Raw genomic sequence first — 21,713 nt, forward strand, 5'->3', positions numbered from 1 at the left:
AATGGTACAATATCATCTGAAATGTATTACATCATCATTTACACTGGGACAATAGCTATAAATCAGAGTTGTACTGGGTAAACAAGAATGCCATCCTATCACCAAACCTAGTTTAATTTGATCTGAAATCAGAAGAAAAGCAGTCAAGTATATAGACGATGAGAGAGAAAGATAGAATAGCAGATAAAGAGCTAGCCTTGTATGAGGTCAAGACAAGTTCAATACCTGAGCACTGCTAGGAGTAATCACTGAACATAGAGCTGGGAATAAGTTTGAGCACGGCCAGGAACTCCAAAATAAAAAAAAAAAAACATAGAAAAATAATATAGAATATTGGTATAAGAAGATTCTAAGTGGAACAGCAACTGGGGGGTGAAGAGCAATTTCCTTGGTTGGATCACAACTAATAAAAAGTAGCCCAAGGCCATTGCTTAGAGCAAAAGCTGACAAACTCAGCACATATATACCAAATCCTGCACTTCTGCTTTTATAAATAAATGTTTTAACAATAATCATTATTGCTACTCAAAAACATGTTAAGACACAATCACACTCATTTGTTCACTATATTCCCTTTGTCAAATGACTTGGATTATTTCTAAGCAGACCTGCAATTGCTAGCATTGTCACCTACCACATCCTACTCAGAGACCACCACCTTCAGTGATCTTAACTCACATAGGAGGTATCTAAATTGTCATGAATCCTAGATAACAGTCCAGGACAATAATCTGGCACCCCTTTAAAGTAGTTTTTTGTCTTCTATGCAGTATACACTTCCCTATTCCTGGAAATCTCTGCCTATGACTGCTCAGCAAGGAGTATCTTATAGTCAAGTTAAATCATTTCATTTCTGAATCATTTTTTCCCAGAATCCAGATCATTCTGAATCTGAAGCATTTTCTTATTTGTGTCTATGGCTTTACTCAATATTATTCTGGAAAAAAGACTACTAATAATTTTCAGTAAATGTCATACATTTATGTGTATCTAGTTGCAATAGAGACCATATGATCTACAGAACATATGCAAATTGTTCTGTACATATTATTTTATTTTATAAAATAATAGGTATCTGGCAATTTACATAAGAGATTTCTAATCCCTAATCTAGAGAAACACTAGTGTGTAATGTTGTGAATGAGGTAGGTGCTCTTATTTTAAGACAGAAATATCTCAGAGTGCTAAAAGCAATCATTACACAGTGTTCCACTTTGAATATCCATAATTATAGAATGATAGAAGTAGAAGGTACCTCAGGAGACAAATCTGCCATCATTATATGAATGGATTATGCAGTTTGATAGGACATTTCCACATCATTCACCATTTGCTTTTTTCCATTAGTAATTTTCTTATATGAAATAGAACCTCTCTTTTCAAACAGACCCATAGTTATTTCAGCTAAATAATAAAGTGCATTTTGATAGCTTACAATGCCCTCATCTGTGAAATATATGAAAGGAAAATAATACATGAATGATTTATACTATTTTATAATCTGTCTGCAAGGTGGTAATAAGAAAGATATGCACAAGGGAAAAATAAATACAAAGATATCCTGTAATCATGTGTCAGCATAACCCAAATCTTATAAAGAATGAGGCATAATTTATAAATAATGATACTGAGCTACAAAATAATTATGGGACTAGTTAATGGTGTTGCACAGGAAGTGACATGATGCAATGCAGCAGGAAAGCTTTCTTATATTTAAGGGTTATTTTTCTCACCCTCTAATATTTCTATTTTGACCACAGAAAATGGAAGAGGCAGCAATTCAACACAAAGAAAGAAAATGCATATAATAAATATTAAAGAGACAGTTGGCTTTATCTAAAAGTAGTCTATTAGAAAGATTGAAGATCAGATATTCCACCCTAGAAAGTAAAAATATAAAAACGTTTAACTTTAAAATATTTCTGTTACTCCTAAAAAATGAAAAAAGACACACTTGTGGCATTCAGTTTTCCAATTCATTTCTGTTTCTTTAAACTCCTCATCAATATATACTTTGTTACATTTTTATAACAATTTTCCCATCTACCCTATTTCATATCATCTCGATGAATATATATGAGTGGGAAATTGCAGTTATTTGTAGAAATAGACTATGACATTCAGTCTACATTCTCAATTGATAAAACAAATTCTGCTGAAATCTTTAAATATGTTTGTCTCTTTGAATTAAAGAGGGCTGAAAAATAAAAAAAAAGTGTATCCTCTATTATTGGTTTTCTTCATAAATCACTGTCACTGTCCTCCCATTGTTCATCAATTTGCTCGAGTGGCCCCAGTAACATCTCCATTGGAGACTTTGTTGTTACTGTGTTTGGCATATCGAATATATCACGGGTAGCTTTCCAGGCTCTGCTGTGCAGGCGAGATACTCTCAGTAGCTTGCCGGGCTCTCTGAGAGGGCCAGAGGAATCGAACTCAGGTTGGTCATGTTGGCTGAGTGCAAGGCAAACGCCCTACTGCTGTGCTATCGCTCCAGCCCTTCATAAATAACTACCAGATTATTTATAGTTTTGCTAAGGGTCACTGTAATGTGTAGAACCCTTTTATAATGAACACACACAGTTCTCAGGGACCCATAGACCAATCCCAACAGTACTCAGTCAACTAGGTCAAATCGTTCAAAGAAAGGGCCTACCAACACTGCTCAAGTGCAGCAGTACTAGAAACCATCAAAGCTTTACCTCATAGTTTTCAGGGACCATGAAGTGATTACCTTGCATAGACTGGCATCCTTGTGCATGCAAGGCATGTGCCCTGACATCTGAGCTATCTCCCAGGCTCATGTGGTAGGAACCTTAAAATATTTTCTTAGAATCTAATAATACTGATCTTTATTTCAGAAATAATATTATAACAATTTGGCTATATGTTTCCAGATAATTAGAATATTTTTGCATACTATTAACTTTCTTAAGATGATACAAATGCGTGGCATGCTTATCTTAGTGGACACCACCTTAACAAACCTGAATAATAATGGTTGACTGTCTTCTTTAGAAAAGTATCTCTTCATGCTTCCCATTTTTAATTAGGCTGCTTGATTTTATATTTTACGTATTTTAAGTTATAATATATTTTGGATACATAACTTTTTCAAACATGATATGCAAAAATCCATATTTTCTTAAGAACTAGAAAGATAATACAATGTTATGGTCCTTGCTTTGCAGACAGCACATGGCTGTATATGGTCCCAAAAAATAGTAAAGAAAGAAAACATGTATTTATTCAATGGAATATCTTTTTCCATTGTTGCAAATTTCTTTCACTGTGTAGAATTATTTTACTTTAATGTAGCATGTAGTACCATTTGTTAATCGGTATTTTTTTTTCCTTGCTTGGAGTTGGATCCCAAAACAAATCTCTGAGGCTCATGTCAAGAAGTGGCTTATTTTCATCTATGCATTTTATGGCTTCAGGTCTCACATCCAATTATTTGATCAATTTTAAATTATTTTTGTATACATTGCAAAGTAATGATCTAGTTTCATTATTTAGCATGTGGTTGTACATTTTTCCCCAATGCTATTTATTATAGTCTTTTCATTTCCTATTGCAGGCCTTTACTTGTTGTTAATTACCTATTGTATATAATTCTACTGTGGGATTTCAAATATATTTCATTTTTACGTGTCTGTTTTAATTCCAGTACTATACTTCTTTATTTACTTTTTCTTCGTAATATAGTTTGAAGTTGAACCTGTCCCCATTGGGTCCTCTAGGGGTCCATATAGGTATTAGTACTTGCAAGGTAGGCTTCTACCCACCATGATATCAAATATTTTTAATAACATTTAATAAATACACATTTGTAAAAGCAGGATGAAATAGAGAAAGAAATAAGTAATCAATTTATTTTTAATATTAGGTTTTTGCAAATACATCTTACCAAATATATTTCTTATATACATTAAGCTACGACCAGTATATATTAAGTCACCTAAGAAGTTTATACATTGTGAGGGTGGAGGATAAAAAAAGTATTATCTCTAGCTTCAAAAAGTTTAGTCTTTGTGGGAAGTCAACAATTAGAAATAAAACAAAGCTAAAAACCAATACATGTTAGTTAGAATAAGTCCATAATATATTTGGAACTAAGTCATTTATTATTGCTTTAAGGCATAGAACCATTGAAATATTCATTATAAAGTTCACTTATAGTTTTTATTTTTTACTACATTGGCTTCTATGTTTTATCTGTAGAAGTAAAATTAAAGTTATTAAAAAACCCTAAAACACTAATTTTACTTTGTTGATATTTGAATGCAAGAGACCCTCTGTGTACAAGACCCATTCAGAAGCACTGTTACTTTACCAGGTCTGACTTTAATTCCCAGGAAGCTGTGGGGTAGTTAGTTAATGGATACATTTTGTAAATAGAATTTTCAAAAGAATGTTCACAGTTGAGCCTCCTGTTGTTTTCTATTGGTTTGAAAGGGGGCATTCACAGCTGCAGAAAGCAGTTCTCAATTATCAAATTGGCTTTTTCTACAATGTAAAATAATACTAACGCAGGCAATTTCTGGCATTTTCATAAAAACAAGAAGCCAGTCATTTGCATTTTCACATTAGGTGTGAAAATTTTCTCTCTAGGTCTAATTGACCTCACCTAAGTCATAGAGAAGGAAAGTTGAAGACTGAAGAGAAAACCCCCTTTTAAAAATCAAATCACAGAATCTAAACCAGATTAAGGGCATCTAAACTGGACATCCTGGTAGGCAGAATAACTCCTCCCAGCTCACTAATTTCCACTTTAGAGTATCCCTCTATCAGAAATATCAAATAAACTGTAATGCTGACGGGTCTTGATCTACAAAGGCAGATATACTCTACTAAGCCCAGAAGAGAGAATTTTATAGTATTTTATAATGAAATTACATCCAAGTAATACTGTATAAGACCATCATGATTAGCATTATAACAATGTGAAATGACTGAGGTAGCTGAACATTTATTACCTAATATATCTCAGTATTTAATGTCATAATAATGACAAGTTTTTAATTAGGATAAGAAAAAAATCATACAAATGACTAATCTTTTTGTTTATATTGTCACCAGTAATGACACTTAGCATTGGGGATGAAATTGAGTCATTGTCATAACACACAGACTACCACTGTGGGAACAAATATGAAAGCAGATCAGTATCTATTAAATGAGAGCATGGCAAAGTAGATGTTCATGTTTTAATTACAATTAATAGAGTGTGTCAGATGGTTAGTTCTTACAGCTCATGAAGATGGTTCCTTATAGAGAAGAAACAGTCTCAGAGTTTGAGAATACTGTTTCTACTAGGCATACCTCATTAACTTAACTTTACGTATTCTCTAACATATTTATTAAACAATAGCTGGAGCAATAGCACAGCGGTAGAGTGTTTGCCTTACAAGCAGCCAACATGGCCGACCCGAGCCAAACATATTTATTAAGCTTCAAGTAAAGTATGCATTTTAGTAATTTCCAGAATAGAAAATGGAAATGAAAGCTGGCATTTATCATATGAGATGTAAATAGCTGAATGTTGGTCCTATTTTTAAACATCAAAAAATCCTAACCAAAAACTCCCCAAATGGATCATGCATTGGCATTGTTTCTAGTACACTAAATAATGCTTATAGTCTTTGTCCTTGTAGATGTAATACTTAATCATTTAATAATATGCCATTAATGATGGCTATCAGTGATGGAGATTAAGTGCAAATTCAAATTATATATGCCATAAATATTAAAATTTAAGAAATTCATTTATCTACAAATATAATTATACCCTGCCTACTTACATCAAGCATTATACACAGCTTAATTCTGTGGTAGTGATAAGAACAGATTTTTTAAATAGACACAGGGTTAATGTGTTTCTTACATCAGTTTAAAATACATGACTAATTCCAAATATCCTTGGAAAGAAACTTTATGTATATACTAACATGTTTATTTTAATGACTGATGATTAGAAAGAGTATTCATTTATAAGATATGCATACATATATTATAATCATACTATCTATTTTAAATAGAAGAGACTGCCACTTTGACATGTGTTAATAATTTTTGTCAGGATATTTGAAAATTGCTAAATTTTATGCTTGTTACAAGAGAATATCATTATTAGCATCACCAAAATCCTGAAAATACAATGATTATATTTCTGAACACTGATTGATGACAGTAAAAACTGGTTTCAGTGCAAATACAGGGTCATTCTATTAGATTCCTATTCTAAGATTTGGTTAAGCTCTGTAAAAGTTAGATGATCTTAACACTAAGATCCAAATTTAAAACTAGTAAATTTGTTTTGCAATAGATCATCTATAGGAGATTCTGGAAATTTTAAGTCTGAGTTTTATTTTCATTTGTTGTTTCAGAGCCTCTCCTAGTACTGCTTAGTGGCTTCTGGTAGAGTTTGCGGCATCATGTGGTACCAGGGATTAGGTCCAGGTCTCCCACATGCAAAGCATGCACACTAGCCTTGTGAACTACCTCCCAGGATTCCTAAGAAACTATTTCAATAAAAGATAATACTGATAAACTTTTGGATAGGTGCTGATTATCCCTTAAACAAATATAGCTTCTGCCTGAACAACAACAAACAATCATTGGCGGGGAGGGGTGGAGGATATAAAATCATAACATTTCAAGCCATCTGAGAAAGTCATCTGAGAACTGAGGTGAAGGATGAAATAAATCCCAGTGAATAAAAGCCTTTTAAAGAAGGAACACATACTACATTACCTTCACAGAGAACAAGTAAGAAGGACCAGCACGAAATTAAAATAAAGAGAATTGTTGAAGCATTAATATGTTCATGATGATACAAACAAAATGAAAACAGTATACCTGGGATAAGGTGACACTGCAATAATTCTATAATTCTTTATTCTAACCCTTGTCTCTTTCTCTTGAAAAGTAACAGAGGCAGAGAAGAAAAGTACAGAGAACTTTTTTTTGAACTTTCACTTAGAATCAAAAGCTAAGGGGTGGGGGGCTGGGAATGATAGTACAGTGGGTAAGGCATTTGCTTTACACGTGGCCAATCTGGGTTCGATTCCCAGCATCCCATATGGTCCCCCGAGCACCACCAGGAGTGATTCCTGAGTGCAAAGCCAGGAGTCATCCCTGAGCATCAGAAAAAAAAAAAAAAGAAAAAGAAAAAAAAGAAAAAAAAAGTGCTAAGGGAGTAGAGGAATAATTAAGAGGGTACAGTGTTTGCCAAACAGGGCTCAATTTCCAGAACCCCATTTGGTCCCCAGAGCCCTAATAAGAGTGATCTTTGAGCACCACTGGTGTAGTTCAAAAACAAACAAACAAAAATAAACAAAAGAATCAAAAGCTAGATATCACTGGTTAAAGGACAAAGAAACTTACTGTCTACTCTCAAGACAGGTATGTGGCAGAATTAAACTCTATGGTCCTTGCCCAAAATTTTCTCCTTCTGCTACAGGAAGCCATGCTTCAAAGAGCAAGTGCAATAAATCTGCTTATACAAGGAGAGAAAACTTCAGCCCAGGCCAAAGCTTCCTGCAGTTATTTGTCAATCTATGAAAAAGTCTACATATATCTGGCATGAAGTGCTCTCCTAATCTAGAATTTGACTGATAAAAGGCAATAGCCATGGCCCAAAGAATATGACCAACAGAATAAGTATGAATCATAAAATCTTAGACACCCGCCTTTGTCCATCGACTTGCCTTAAACATTATAACAAGCAGTATCTGCATACTCTGTACTATTGAAAGACTGGAAATGGCCTAGAAAGTTTCTTTCAGCAATGTAGTTATATGGATATTTCTAAAAGCTCAGAGTTCTGGAGTAGAAATGAAAGAAAAATCTCATCAAACTCAAGACCAGTCTAGGTCAGGATCTAAATAATAGATATTACTGGCATATTATTACTAGATATTCTGTGGAGAAATCTAAAAATTCTGATATGCTTAAGGCAGCCATATCTTTATTTTTTTGTACTTTTTGGAATTTAATATTTTTAAAAAGAAAATATAAAAATTATCAAAAAATTTGAAGGTTCATTTCAGGGATGAATGCTAGCTAGTTCTGAAACATTTTTTTCTTGTAATTGGTTAAAGGTGAAAGAATCATATGTATACAACATGTTTTTTTTAAAGAAAAATCACATATGATAACTATCTACAACTTCATACACCTTCTGAATTTGTGGAATGACACTCTATCGGCTTCCTTGCTGATCATCCCCTTCATTCTGTAAACTAATCTTGTTAACTACACTTGTTTGTTCTTCCCTTGCTCTAGCTCTTTCCTCCCTGGTAGTTGAATATAATATCAGGATGTTAAATTTATGTTGGCTGTTCAATTGAAAACTGACTCCTGATCCCATCCCATCAATCTGCCTCTGAGGTAAACCAGCTCTTGGGCTAAGTTCCGGAGAAGACATCAAACTCAACACTAAAGATGTATTCAGTTCTTCCAAACCTGGTCGAAACATAGCAAATCTTGGTTCATTCTGAATGATCGGGGAGTGAAAAAAGGAAGTGACAGTTCCATACACAGGATGGGTAGGCATCAAAGATTTTCTGGTACATGGAGAGCACATTTTATAGACTGCCATGTAGTCAAACAGTGTTCCATCAGCGACTTCAGATACAGGCCTTTTTAGGATTCCGAGATCAGGAAGAGACTTCTAATCAACAGAAGACCATATAGGTAGATCTCGCAACAGAAAATACCTCCAGAATATTGGATCTCGGACAGTTTCATTCCAGTATCTACTTGTAATTTCCAACTGACACAGATCATGTGGGGAGAGAAATGACAAAATATGTAGCTGGACATCAATCGGAGGGGATCCTCTACGTTTGCATTTTGCAGTTTGTGCTGGTCAGCCCGGAAGGGCACCCCAAACTCCCCAGGCTCTCCGTGAATTGCCTCTTTGCCTTCCCAGCACCCGAGTTTCATCCTGCAGCACAGCCGGTGAGCACTGGTTTCCACTCAGGGGAAGTTTCGTTACTTGAATTACCGGGAAAGGCAAAAGCCACTGCATCTCTGGGGAACGTGTGTCTGGAGGGGAACCAAGGAAGCTCTGATCCAGGGTGGGATCAGAGATGCGGAGAACACGATGCGATGCCTGATGCTCCCTTCGGCAATCTCAGTAGACAGCCAAGGTATGGAGGTGTGTCGGGGGGTGGGGGGGGTGTCTATAATCCAAATTAGCGAATATTTCAAATCATGCCTTAGCCCATACTGGTCCCTCGGCCTTTCAGGGGCGGGGAGGGGTGTGAAAAACAGAAATACAGAAAGAGAGAAAGAAAGAAAAAGAGAGGAAGGAAGGAAGGAAGGAAGGAAGGAAGGAAGGAAGGAAGGAAGGAAGGAAGGAAGGAAGGAAGGAAGCAGCTATATCTTTAGAAAAAAGAAATCCAACTCAACAACTATCTAGTAGCTTGGTAAACAGTGAATGAAACAGTTTCTAGACAGTTCCTATTTATGTTAAGTCTCCTCTGTTCTTTTTACAAAAAACTCCGAAATTCAATAAAAATTCTCTTTCTCTCTCCAATCTCTTTCTCACTCTCTTTTTCATGGACACCTATACACATGCACATACATGTGACATGTAAATTTATCAGAGAAAGAAAATCAATCGTTTCCAACTCAAAAAGCAGAAAATGAGACGCAGAAATGACTGACATGTGAGAACTATCAAAGACACTTTATATCAGCTATCATGAACAAGTTACAGGATCTAGAGGGAAAGGATAACATGAATGAATGGGCATCAGAATGTTGGCAGAAAAATAGAAGCTATTAAATGTAAAATTTAAAATCTAAAATTCAATATGTATAAGATAAAAAGAATACTTTATTAAATGATATAATAGCAGCAGACAGATTAAGAGAATATTACATAATATATAAAAGCATTGATTTAGAATTATGTATATCTAAACTGTAGGATATAATGAAATGTTAAATAAGAATGTTTTAAAGAAAAGTGACTAAAATTATATAATATAAAATATTTAATGTATAAAATATTCTAATGCCAATACTAAAATATTCAATATAACTTGAGATAAGTTATATTGAATGGGAAATATAAAAAAATACAACTATATATCTCAGGGTTAAAAAATAATTTTGCAAAAAGATTTAATTAAGTAATCCTAGACAAATATTGATAGTTTTCCTTTATTATTTTTTCCCATATATGAATACCATTGTGGAAATTTCAGTGATTCAGAGTATAGAAAACTTAAGGCCGGAGTATTTGATAAGATGTTGCATTTGTTGATTTTTTTTAGATTAAACTCATAAATGACGATGAAAGTCTTTTACTTTTCTTACCTTACTAGATGACATAGATCTTACTACATTGGGGATAATAAAGCAGCAATTTTTACAACAACCTGCATCCAAGCTCTATGGTCTTATCCTTAAGCCATGTGTTAATTTCATAAGAATGAAAACATATTTTTCAGAATAATTTTACTTGTGGTGATGTTATGGTGGCCAAATATAAGTTCTACAAGCTCCATGCTGGCTGGAGCGATAGCACAGCGGGTAGGGCGTTCGCCTTACACGCGGCCAACATGGCTGACCCGAGTTCGATTCCTCCGCCCCTCTTGGAGAGCCCGGCAAGCTACCGAGAGTATTCGATATGCCAGACACAGTAACAACAAAGTCTCCAATGGAGACGTTACTGGGCCCGCTCGAGCAAATCGACGATCAACGGGAGGGCCTTTACCTTTACCTTTACAAGCTCCATGCTAGTGAATGCTTAAAGTGAAAGTTAGTTATTTTAATATTTCTGGTAATAAATAAATTAACTACAGTTAGTTTCATATATTATAGATCATCAACATAAATAAACCAGGAAAATGGCAAGATATGTTAAGAATCACAAGAAAATCTTTCCAAATTCAAGCATGAGCAGGCTAATTAGATAGTATAAAATATTTTTAAAAATTTGGGTCTCAAGTATCATTCGGAGGAATTTCAGAAACTAATTACAGGTTGGGGGGAAGATGACAGAAGGGAAAGTGGTGACAATATTGGTAATGTGCACTGGTGGAGGGATGGGTGTTGAAACACTGTGTGACTGAAACCAAACTAGGAATAGCTTTATAACTGTGTATCTCATGGTGATTCAATAAAAAGAAAAAGAAAAAAGAAAAGAATATATAAATAAGAAAAAACTCATTTTTTCAGAATTTTACACATTCTAGAACCAAAATCTGAATACTCTGATTAATGTCATAATTAGAAGAAGAAATATACTGTGTTTATAAAATGCTAGGTACAAACAGTCAAGAGATGTGAATAACATATCCAAACTGATATTGACTGGATAAATTATCTATCAAAATATTGGTTCTCTAAATGACAAAAAAAAAAACTACAAAGTAATTTCAGTTTGTGTAAATAGAACTTTCTAAAATTATGTAAAGTAACTGTGAAACTCAAAACTGTCAAATGATCTAAATATTGTCTCAAAATTTTTACATTTATTCTCAATTGACATTTAAACTATTAATATACAAACTTTTAATAAAATTAAAATTAATCATCAAATAACATTTTAATACTCCGTTCTTCATTCAGTCTCTATACACTCAAAAAACTATTTATTGATTATTTCTGATATACAGAACTATGTTTTAGAGGAGAGAAAAAATCTTATATTGCAAAAAGTTCTCACAGGGGTAGCTAGTTAATTTAAATTTATTGCATATTAAGGCCCTTTCAACGTAAACAGAAATAAAATGTATTGTGACTGGTAAACATCAGTGACATTTATTTATTCTCTGAATAGATCATAATAACTGAAATCATCACTATAGGGAAAATTATATTTTTATACTTGATAAATGAGAAAAACAATGTAATGAAAACAGTGAATGATAGAACTTGGAAACTAACAGTGATTATGTAAGAGACATATTATAAAATGGAAAAATGTTTATTTGGATATTTGGAAACCTTGGTTTTATTCCTGTTTCTATTTTTTTTCTGACAGAAAAATCATGGCACCTTACCTTTCTCTTTTATGAGAGGAAAGTAAATTCTAATTAGCTCAGACTTTTCTTCTACTTCTGTAACATGAAGTTATGTTCTAGTGTGCCTATGCATCACACACAGGTACTTAAAGCTCTGCTCTAGACCATTTATTCTAAGGGTTACCCATCCTTCCCAAACTTTTACCAGATGAGTTGTGATTCTCAGTCAACTGCTCTCTGAAATGTTATGCCACTAAGGGTATTGGAAGCAAAGCCCCCCTAGATCACAAATAAAAAGAATCCAAGAAATACCTGACCAAGGTTAAGTGCACTCTAAAACACTGCATGGAAGAAAGCTGTGTTCACTATTGCCATGTCCTAATAAATTGAATTAACCATACACCAAGAGCCCAGAAGCTATTCCTCATGCAGATGTTCTGGTAACTTTAAAGAGCTATCACTACAGAAAACCATTATCACAACATGTCTATTCTGAATTATGAACTGAATTATGAACACGTTAACTTTTCCTTGGTGTGTTATCAGGGAGTTAATCATGCCCCTCTTTTGGACACCACGGCTTAGTAAACTGAGGAGACAAGTAACACAAAGTAGAAATAAAGATCATGTTAATATTTTAGACACAAAGGTCTTGTTTCAATATTTGTGAATATTTTACATATAAAGGCATACTCCTCATGAAGAAGATAATTAGTACATTTTATTTCTCCACTTTTAGATGGAGAGTAATAGAGGTACAGAGGGATTTTTGCAACAGGCCAGCATCAGAGTTAGAAATAAAATAATTCAGATTTAATTACTGTGGAGATGCTAAAACATTCCAAAATGATATTGCAAAAAACAAACTGGACTGTAAACTCCTAGTGTAATGGCTTTCTTGTTTTCCTTAGATATCACACACAGTAACCTGGCCACACCTGGAGTTATTCATGGAGCTATTATATAGAGTGGAGATCAAATTCAGTCCCTGTACATTGTCAGCACATGCTCTGTTATTTAAGCAAACTACAAGGATCCTGAAAATTTTGGTTTTAAAGAAATTTTATTTCTTTGTGAAATTTATATACCTTGAAAATTTCAAGAATAATATAGATAACTTGAAAATTCAAAAGTTATTTCTATCTTTTTTCTTATTATATCTAGTCATTCCACAAAGAGTTGAGGCATCAGAAAAAATTAATATCATATAATAAAAAGGGGCACGTGGAAAGACTGGAGAGATCATATGGTGTTTAAATAACTTGCCTTGAATATATTAACCCCAGCTTGATCCTAGATACTGCATTTAGTCCCTCAAGTACCATCAGGAGTGATCTTTAGCATAGAGCCAGGATTAAGCCCTGAACACCACTGGGTAAGGGACCACAATAACAACAGCAAATAATACAGGAATGTTGGATGAAAAAAAAATGTGTTTTTTCTGTAACATGAAAAGTTACAAAACAATAAAATAAAATATGTTAGTATGTGTTAATGCATCTTAAAACATAAAAGTTGTTGGCAAAACAAAAGAAGTCATGAATGTTTTTGAAATTTTTATCTTTATACACGTATAAATATATAGAGAGCTTAAGGGTCAGGTACACATGCTTCGTATGCACAAAGACCTGAGTTTGATTCCTGAAATTGCATGATCCCCCAACCCTACTGGGTGTGTAGCTTCCTGGCATCCCTTGATCACCACTGCATTGGTCCAAGTATTCCCCAGCACTGCTGGGCCCTGAGTAGCACCATATTGCTGGATCTCTGCATTGAACTATCTAGCCTGGTTAGTTGAAAAATCACCAGATTTGGACCTCAGAACCCCTGAACACTGCTTGCAAGTTCCCCAGAGTAGCAACAGCAACAGCAACAACAACAACAACAACAACAACAAAAAGCCACATGTGCTCTGTTTAATAGAACAGGATTTAACATTGAAGGTTGGAAATGTTTCCTGTGTTTGACATAAAGTCTTACCATTAATTGATGAAATGAAGAACATCTTAGACAACATGCAGTATTATTTTATGCAATTTCTTATATGGAATAACATCAGATAATAGCTACAAGTTCTGAAAAATGAGATAATATAAGAGCTGTGTTGAAAAGTGATGTTTCTTTTTAAATGTGGCCCTGTAAATACTTAGCTCCAAATCCCTGTGAACATTTTAGTTTCATACTAAAATAAACTTACTCTTTCTCTACACAAAATTCTTCCCTTGAGGTCTAAAATGACTTTCAAAGGAGAGTATAAGACTTTGAAATCAAATGCACATTTTTACGTTTGCTCATTTTTGGATGAAGAATTCATAATTTATCTTCATGTATTGTACAGGCTCCTTCATCTCAATAGACAAGTTGCCCCAAAAGTGGGAAAAGGAAGTTAGTTACTATCTTATAGAAAATATTTCATTTAAATTCTTTCTTAAACTCAGATTATGTTGTTCCATTCTGTAAATTAGCAACTAGTGTTAAATATATTGAAAGGAATGTGAAGTACAGGTGTTGTGCTGCTAATTATATGTATAATTACAGGTTTTTAAAACTGTCAAACTGTCTGAAGAATAAAATTTAGAAAAACATTAAAAGATAGAGATGATAGATAGGAAACCTTAGAGGACTAACTTTCAAACCGTTTAGATCCACCCTGTTATATTTCTATTTCTTTATATCTGATATATCTAAAACAATCTCAGTCACATGACTACTGATTGCTTCACTATTAACTAGATGAAGGTCAATGTGGTCATATGTAGCAAACCACACAGAAAGTTAATGTTTTCATATGGTGGCTCAGGAAATTGCTAAATTAAATATAGAACATATTCTTAAGACTTAATTTTGAATTTTGTGCAATATCAGTCACACTGCATTAGTGGGGCAATTCAAACTATAAGCTTCATCCAAATCAAAAGAGTAAATAAATAAACCATACCTTAATGGAAAGAGTTTCAAAACCATATTGTAAGAAAAACGGGGATTCAGTGAGGGGTAGGAAAGTCTTGTCCTTTTTGTCACTCACTGCAATAGTAAGTCAGAAGCTACTAATAAAGCACCCAAGAAAAATACAAATTAGAGTATGTAGTAACACACTTAATAAAATTCTGTATACTATGTTCCCCTCTGTTAATGAATAAAATAAATGCAATCAAATTGCTAACTATAATAGCAAAAATATATTTGTTTTAAAAAGTGTTGAGTTTAACTTCTGTCATTTTGTAGAGATGGAGGTAATTTTAAACTATTAAAACCAAACTTAGGACCTCATCCTGAAGAAAAATAATTATCCTGTGTTTTGTCTCAGGGGAAAATAATTTATAAACCCACTTGAAGAATAAGGATTTAATTATAAGAAAATAGAATTGTTTTATTCTCTCTTTTTACCACAACACTAACAGGGCTACAATATTACACAGATTAAAGCTGAAACACATCTGAGAAAGAGACTTAGAAACAAATATAAGGAAAAAGAAAATGAGGATATCAGCATCACTTGAAGTCTGTGTTAAAGGGGAACAAATATCAACTTTTAGCTATACTAACACAAACGATCAATGAAGCTGTCTACCTCTACTATACCTATCATGCCTGGTTTTCAACAAAAAAAATTATATGACATATAATACAAGGTAAACAATTTGAGAGACAAAGTAATCATCAGAAGCGAACTTTGATAGATGCAGATATTAGAATTAACACACAGGGAATTTGACTAGAATGATTGTAAAAACCTGTGTTATATTTCTGGTATCACATGGCTCCCAAAGTACCACTAGATATAGCTCTCGCAATGAATACAATGACTAGGATTACCATGTTAATGAATCTAATGTAAACGTTAGTAGAGAGAGATTCTAAGAAAAAAATCAAAATGATAGGCAATAAATCAAAACACTGTAACAGAATTTCTTGAAGGGAATTATGCATACCAGCATTAGTCATGTCTATTCCTGGATTAATACTCTGTAGTTTCTTCTAGCAATGCTCAGGGCACCATATATGAAATCAGGATTGAACCTGAACCTCCTGAATGTAGAGCATGAGCTTTGTAACTGTATTTCATGGTGATTAACTAAAAAAATTAATTGAAATAATAATAAATAGATAAAGTCTGGGAAACTCAAATAAATAAATGTTAAGGAAATATACTACAGCATTTAATAGAATAGCCAGGATATGGAAACAACTAAATATTAATGACAGACAAATGTATATATAAATACTGGAATGTACACATAATAAAAAAACTATGCAGCTATAAGAAATAATGAAATCATGCAGTATATTGCAAGGTAAATAGAACTTGAGGGTGTCATAATAAATGAAATAAATGAGCAGGAGGACAAATACTAAATGATCATATTCATCCATTGTATAGTGACAGACACAACAGGGAATAAACATATTGAACAATGGCAAAGATTGGTTTTCCATTATAAAACTTATTAAAAACTGTGGGGGATAAAGAAAGGTGGGAAGGAATGAAGAGGCAGATTAGAGGTGACAAAGGGATATGGGAGAGGATTTGGAGTAATTTGGTGATGGTGGAGTGCAGTCAATTTGTACATCAATTACAATAACAACTTTAATATTGTAACAACAAGAAAAGAAAGAAAAATTTTAATGCAATAATAAACTTTAAAAAATAAATACATCAATATGCCAAGATTAATACACTGATATATAATTATTGTAGCATACAAAAATAGAAAAAAAATTAAAATATAGTAAAAATCTAGTCATAAAGTGCTAAATTAAAACCCAAAAAAAAAACAGAAATCACTGTCAACATACAGAAAATAGTTATAATCAAGGAAGAGTGTTCATCTAAGCCTGCAAATAATAACATTAAAGGTGAACGATCTATATAAACAATGAAAGAGCAAAGATTATAAGAGTGGATAAAACAAACAAAATAATCAATAACTATTAGATTTGCTGTTAACATAAAGCCTCAGCTGTGCTAAAAGCAAAGTGATTGGGGGCAGGATATATTGCACAGCAGTTAGGGCACTTGCCTTGCACATGGTTGATTCTGGTTCAAATGCCAGCACCACATTGGTCCTCTGAGCATCGGGAGTGATCCCTAAGTATAGAGCCAGAGTAAGGACTGTGCACAGTCCAGTGTGGCCCAAAACCAAACCAAAAAAAATAAAATAATAAAGTTAAGGTATATAAAAAAGTATACTATACAATACAACAATCAAAATAAATATGGAACTGCATTAGTTTAGAGGGAAAATAATTCAAAACAAATTGTCAAATTGTCAACCATACAGGCACAAACAATGATGAATATGTCAATTCTCTGAAAAGACAAGACAATCCTAAACATGTATGTGCTGAAAAGTAGACTGTCAAAATATGTGAAGTAAAATCTGATAGAACTAAAAAGATAAATAGACAAATGTACTATTATACATGAAGAATTCAGTACCCCTATATTAATAATTGAAGCACAAGTAGGCATAAAATAGGGATTGTAGGTTCTAGAAAGAGCACTATCAATCAAATTAATCTAATTGACATTTATGGACTACTTCATATAAAAGAAGTAGTCCCTACATTCCTTCAACCTAGTATTGAAATTTCATCATGGTAACAGTATTCTGACTCATAAATTGTACCTTAGAAGAAATTCAAGAACATAAATCATGCAATATAAGTTCTAAAGCTACATGGAATTAAACTAGAGACTAAGGTAACAATACCTTAAAAATATTTTAGAAAACAAAAGCACACACTTCTATGTATCATGCTAGCCAAATAATTATTTTAAATAATTAAAATATACTTTGACATAAATAAAAATAAAAGTGTAACTCTTCAGAATTTGAAGGAAATTACCCTTTTAGAGAGCAGGTAAAGGCAAACTTATAGCATTAGGCACATGTATTAGAAAGAAGAAAATACCTGAAATCAGTGACTAAAACTTGCACAATACCCTATAAAGTCAAGATAAATAATTTTAGTCTAAGAAAGAAGAAAATATATGCTAACAATTAAAACAGGAATATAACAAATAAGAAATCAGATAATTTCAACAAAAAAAGCTGAATTTTTAAAATATCAATCAAATGATAAAGCTTTAACTAGTATGACAAAGAAAATATAGAAGACACAAATTACCAGACACAAAATTAGGGCATGATTAATTTTAATAATTTAATAAAATAAACTAATTCTGCAAAATATAGCACTTTAGAGTTCACACAAGGAGGAATATATAATCTAAATAATAAATCCGTAACAATTAAAGAACTTGAAATACAAATTAGTAACCTTCAAATAAGACCAAAGTGAATCAGTTAACTTTATAAATTCCAAAGAAAATATTTAAAATGATAAAAAGAATTAAATATCAAGAAATTAAGTATAAAGTCACAGAAACACTGACACATGAGGGAAAAACTAGTCTGAAAAGATTGTATATACACTATGCATTTGACTTTATGTCATTACACACAAAGCAAAACTTACTAAAAATGATCAGTTGTTGCAGGGGAGTGATGGAGTAGAAATAGCCTTACATATATATAAAGTACAGCTGACTTTTTAGAGTGGGGAACCTATTTGGTTTGGTGAAAAATAGCAAATATGTTACATATGATAGAACTTTATTGAAAGAGGTAGAAATAAATGATACTGACATGTAGGATAACACTGTTTTATCCTTCCTGCATAGCTACAGGTAGTTTAGGTTTATTGGGTTGCTCCCATCACAGCACTCCCATTCCTCTATGCTTATTTGTAACTTCTTTCTTTGTGCTCTGTTGACTTGTAAATGTTGTTTTTCTCTTCTCCCAAAGTTCTTTGCCTAGTCTATTCAGAGCAATCTTCTTTTTGTATGGACACAAGAAGATATGCTTTTGTGATGTGACTCTCAGTGATGTTTTCCTCCTGGGCATCTGTTCTCTCACCTAAGCCTCAGCTGTCTTTACGCCCTCAAAAGCAGGGTCCTGATGAGGGACTGGATAGACCCAGAGCAAGAGGAAAGCTATGTGCTACCCAGGCATTGAGATGGGCCTTGCCAAAGCGCCATAATGCTTAACTATAAGTTAAGAGCTTGGGCATGGACAAATACTGTCATGATCCAAAAGGTAATAACTAGATTTGGACCTTGCTAGGGTTAGGAATGATTAATCTGGCGCGAGTGCTGTAGTCTGAGTCTGTGGCAAGATGTTCCCAGGAGAGGTTCCCTACAAGGCTCAATGTGATCTCTTACTGTCTCCATGCAAAAATAGCTAGTATTGATAAGTTGATAGTTATTGGCCTGAGTAAAGGAGAAAAACAATTTAGGAGATATTTTGCCTGGGGCAGTCAGGAAGGGCTTTAGAATACCTATTAGGTGGGCCCTCAGGAAGGACTTTCTTTTTTTTTATTGATTTTTTTTTTTATTAGTGAAACACCATGAGGTACAGTTGTAGATTTACAATTTTTGTGCTTGGGTTTCCATTATACAATGATCAGATACCCATCCCTCCACCAGTGCCCATTTTCCACCACCATGGATAATATCCCCCCCACCCTCATCCCCCCATCCCCCCCACCTCTGTGGCAGGGCAATCCCCTTTGTTCTCTCTCTCCTTTTGGGTGTTGTGTTCTGCAAAAGAGGCATTGAGTGGCAAACATGTTCAGTCCATAGTCTACTTTCGACATGCATCTCCCCTCCTGGGAGGATCCTCCAATCACCCTTTATTTGGTGCTCCCAGGAAGGGCTTTCTTATGTTGATTTTGCTACCTGACTGAGCAGTGTGTTAGCCTGATGTAGGCAAGTAGATAGGGAAAGGCCCTGGGCAATGAAACTTGGATTAACAAAGTTTCATGGAAGAAGAATTATAGGATGATTCATCTTGTGGATACAGAAAACAAAGACCTGATAAGACCATTCACAGACCCTGAGGATATAGGCCTCCTCCCCATGAAGTTCCTCTTTTCAAAAATCCTGGGACCTCCCTTTTAATCTATTAACTTTAGTGATTCAGCCCAAAGAAGACAATCACACCATCACTGCTCCCAACCTCCCTGGTAACCTCCTTAACAATGGACTTCTACCTGGGAAGAAGCTTCACATGGGGGCAGGCTGAAGAAAACCTATAAAGGCCACCTTGAACAAAGCGAGGGCCAAACACATGTGGTGCCCGAGCGCATGTGTCGCCCGCATCTCCCCTCTTGAGATGTGTACTTTCATGCTTTCATGTCTAATGCCAGGATGTGTGTAGGGGCTCTCTCCACCCTTGGAGAAGCCCATGTTCTCTCTTGAGTATGTTACTCTGTCTCACTGTCTCCCGCTCTACACCTTAAAATTCCTCCAAATAAAATCTGTTACTTCACTGCTTATCTACTCCTGAAATTCCTTTCTGCGAGTGAGACAAGAACCCAGTAACCCTGGATCCCGGGTGGCAGGGATAGTTGGGGTGAAAGTGACCATCTTTTTCCTCCCCACTTAACAAAAGTCATCCGTGGGGCCCACCGACATCAAGCCCAGACTGCAGGGGAGTTGGAGGCAAGAGAGCTGGAGACAGGAGAGAGCAGGGAGGCAAAATGGACTGTGGAGAGACTAGCAAGGGGACAAAGAAAGAAGAATGTAGAATACAGTAGCAGGCATGTGGAGAGAGAGAGAGCCAAGGCTGCGAGATGAAGTGTGAAGAGATGAGCGGGATAGACAGGAGGAGACGGGAATGACAGGCAGGGGAAACCAGAATGGGAGGCTCAGAGAGACTGGGGCAGGCGCATGGGGAGAATGAATAAACGGCATCTGATCAGTCAACCAGCTTGGCCCTCACTTCCTCCACCATCTGCCCAAGGGCCCGGGTCACCCTGGCTGCGGAAGCAGCCTGGGCCCACCCCAAATGCAGAAGGCGAGGGCAAGAGTCATCGGGGCCTCCCTGGCCACCCCTTAAAAATTTTTTACACTGACCTATACAACCATGACATGGAAATGTGTATGTTATAAATTACATATACTCTGGAGTGTGTAAAATTAAAAGGAAATAAAATGTACATAAGTACTATACTTCTTTTTGACAGCTGTCTCCAAATAGGGTAGAAATCAACATTCATGAGACATTTTACATGCATATTGAAATTAAAGATTAATGCAAAAGCTTATAGGATAGAAACATAGATTTCTCACTGTTGTAATGAGTGTTCATAGACAAAAAAAAGAAGAGACTTGACAATAATCAGGAATGATGATATGAATATCAGAATTGACTATTAGGAACAAAAGAGCAAGAGCCACTGGAATCGCACACCAGGGGGGAAAAATCCCTCTGCACCTCAAAATCCAGATGTACAAAGGAGACAGAGGAAAACATCCACCACTTACAAAAGGTCCACAGAAAAGAGTCGCATGGGAGCAGATCAAGGTGAAAGTCATTTCACAAATGAGAAAACTACTGAAAGTGACTTCGAAAGGGACAGCAAGAGGATTCCCAAAGATCTTGAGAGTTTTACAGTATTGAGTCTGTTGGAGAAGGGGCAATATGAGGACCTATACAAGTAAACAAAAATAGGTGCAGCAAGGGACTGGAGTGATAGCACAGCAGGTAGGGCATTTGCCTTGCACCCGACCAACCCTAGTTCAATTCCCAGCATCCTATATTGTCCACCGAGCACTGCCAGGAGTAATTCCTGAATGCAGAGCCAGGAAAAACTCCCTAAGGATCGCCAGGTATGACCAAACAAGAAAAAAAAAATAGGTGCAGCAAACACTACTTC

General features: G+C 34.8%; 1 pseudogene; it reads right to left on the reverse strand.

Moving 5' to 3' along the window:
- Window positions 1-8,149: 8,149 nt before the first annotated feature.
- LOC130033650 (F-box only protein 4-like) overlaps window positions 8,150-21,713 on the reverse strand; it is a 30,807-nt pseudogene continuing 17,243 nt past the window's right edge.

The sequence above is a fragment of the Sorex fumeus genome, unplaced genomic scaffold (assembly GCF_029834395.1).
Source record: "Sorex fumeus unplaced genomic scaffold, SorFum_2.1 ptg000054l, whole genome shotgun sequence".
Classification (NCBI taxonomy): Eukaryota; Metazoa; Chordata; class Mammalia; order Eulipotyphla; family Soricidae; genus Sorex; species Sorex fumeus.